This window comes from Amphimedon queenslandica, unplaced genomic scaffold (assembly GCF_000090795.2).
Source record: "Amphimedon queenslandica unplaced genomic scaffold, v1.1 AMPQUscaffold_12945, whole genome shotgun sequence".
NCBI classification, from domain to species: domain Eukaryota; kingdom Metazoa; phylum Porifera; class Demospongiae; order Haplosclerida; family Niphatidae; genus Amphimedon; species Amphimedon queenslandica.
Window position 1 is genome coordinate 19,873 of NW_003546819.1, and position 2,937 is coordinate 22,809.

Here is a 2,937-nt window from a genome sequence, read left to right on the forward strand (position 1 = left end):
GTAATTTTTCTGTATAAAATGGATATTGCACCACTTGCATGGCAATTGCAGGGATGCTGCTATATTTTCAGGTAGTGTGATGACTTATCACATGCAAAGTTTCATTGGCTTAGTAAAGGGTACAGTTCATATCAACAGTACCATGCAAAAGGTACATATTGTACTAGCCATGCAGTACTCTGATCATTTTGATAAGATGGACACTTATTACAAACAAAAAAAATTGTGTCAAATTGACGCAGAATTTGTCCTAGATTATGACGTGTGCTATATTTGTTTTTCAACACAGCTTCCTGTGTTGAAACAGCACACCTGTGTGCTAAATTAACAAACTTTTATGTTTCATAATTGGGGATGACACCAACAGCTACAGCAGCTTTATACCATTGTTTTCTTGTACATGTGGAGCTTTAGCTTCTGCAAGAAAAATTCTTGACCAATTCTTCATTGGTGGTCTGACACGTGTAGTGCATGAAAAATGTGTCATTTTGGCACAATTTTTTTAGTTGCCTTCCTATTATTAAATTACATTTCCTGCCTTTTAAGGCCAACGTGGCAGATCACGTGAGCAGCTTATATATTTTTTAAACCTTTAAAATTGCTACAGATTTGAGTAGATAATCGGCCAAATACATGGTCATATATTTGCCTTGCCATTTGTGGAATTATAATCTCACATCACATATTAAATATGCTTGTGAGATTATTAATTTAAATTTAATATTATGCCTTCCTCAATATTCTAGCCCTTATCTTTTGAAATATCCTCATGTACTGTAGCTATAGACTCCTATACTTTTTGTCACAGAATCTTGATAAGTTTAATGATAAACAACAACTTAGATGATCAAAGCAACAAGACACAAGAGAACAAAAACCACTGACAAAATTATATAAAAATCACTTCCTTAAATGCAACAGAGAATCTTCTAGAATATAGGACATACACAGTAGAAAGTTCTAAAGTAGAGAGCTCTAGAAGAAACAGGACATAATTATAGATAACACTAGACTTTAACAATAATATAACTAACAATAATATAAATACATATAACAATAACTCTTTAGTGTAATTTCCTCAACATTTTTACACACTGAAGCAGTGTCCCAGTATCTAAAGGAAAGGGTCTGACTTCACAAGAATATAACTTTAGATGATGTTGTACCAGATGCTATTAAATTATCATTCATGTTTTTGGGGCAATGGCAATATTAGAAACCAATCTATCCTTATCTTGTTATTACAGGCTGAAGAAACTGCTCTTATTGAAGCAGCAAGAGGAGGAAACTGTGATGTTGTAGAATTACTGCTGAAGAAAGGAGCTGATCCTTCACATTCAAACGGAGTAAGTCATTTTAGTTGCAGTATTATATACTTTATTTTAGAAATATGTATTGTACATGTGTATGTTGTATATGTATGTAGCTGTCATAATTAGAAACTCATGTACTAGCTGCCTTAGAAGTACTAGAGTAGTACTTACATGTGTACTTACATGTGTACATATTATGTATAAGTACAAGTCAAGCACTACTGCTTATTATATGCTCAATGATTATAAAGGACCTTCAAGTACTTCTTGCTTTATAAACACAATCACTCAAGCCCTTCATGTTAGAATCAATGCAGTATTGTGGAGTTACCCAACCTTGTAGTTGTACCTTAGATATTAGAGAATACATATCGGGATAGGAAACGGCATCACGTGATCTATTACATTGTGTACAATTTGACCATACGTCCTTGTTCTCCGCCATGTTGGCCTACCGTCAGCCAGTTTTTGTCTTTTCTACTAAACCTGAGGGATTATAGGGATTTTTTATGATGCATCATGTGGTAAGTTGTTGTATATTTGCCTAGTCTCAAAACCAATAAAATAAAAACAATTACAAACAATAAGAAAACAGAGACAGACAGAAGGACATACACAATAAAAATAAAGAAGTAAGAATAGAGATGAACAAAAGAAAAAGGATAACACACTGTATGAATAAAGGAAGAAAGAGAATAAGAGGAAATTCACAATAACTATAGAAAGAAGCATACAATATAGAATCAAGCAATATAGAATCAAATAATAAGAAATGAATGAACAATGTAGCTCACGCTACCAATTGAACTGAAGTACTATTCAATGTACGAATTGTAGAAGAACTGAAGAGAACTTGAGAGAACGAAAGACGGAACGACTACAACTGAAGAATTAGATGATTGCAGGATTAAATTATATGGAGGATGTGTGGTTATTATAATTAATTATATTAAAGAGACTAGACAGTTACCACATAAGTAACTAAGTATTGTATTTTATCACTTACTGTTGTAAAATAAGCTTTTGTGTTGGCTAAGCAATAGCTTCGCTGTAAAAAAATTTCTACTCATTTTTGCTTGTCTTCCCTCTGTAGGACAGAGGTTCATTTGACTTACATGTACTTTGGAATTGACGCTTAAGCTATGTATTTAGATCCATACAAGCTTTATTCTCCTCCTTTTGAGACAAAATAACTTGCACCCACATGCATTTTTGTCTCCCTCTCCTGCTTCAAAGAAGGATTTGTTTGAAATAAAGATTTTATGTTTCTTTAAGTGTAATATTTGATTCAATGATAGTTGTTGCTATTATTTTTTTCTATTTTTTAATTATGGGTGTTTTTGTTTTGAATTGTACAATACTTACAAGTTACAATAGTGTAGATCTATAAACCAACAAGTTAGTTTTTAATAACTATTCATAACTATTATAATAATAAGATGTGGAGTGTATTCCTGTTTCCAATCCTGTATATGTACAGTCTCTAATATCTATGGTTGTACATATTTACATGTACATTCAGTTTCACTAATGTCAATGGAAATTAGTTTATCTTTTTGGGCAACCTTAGAAACCAATCTTTCATTATCTCATTATTCTATAGGATGAATATACAGCTCTTATT

General features: G+C 32.2%; 1 long non-coding RNA gene across 1 annotated transcript in view; it reads left to right on the forward strand.

Annotated features, from left to right (window-relative positions):
• Window positions 1-1,341, forward strand: part of LOC109586105 (uncharacterized) — a 6,440-nt gene extending 5,099 nt beyond the window's left edge. The window contains exon 3 of the long non-coding RNA XR_002186826.1: window positions 1,248-1,341. This is a non-coding gene — a long non-coding RNA (uncharacterized LOC109586105). The remainder of the gene's footprint in view (window positions 1-1,247) is intronic.
• The last annotated feature ends 1,596 nt before the right edge of the window (window positions 1,342-2,937 follow it).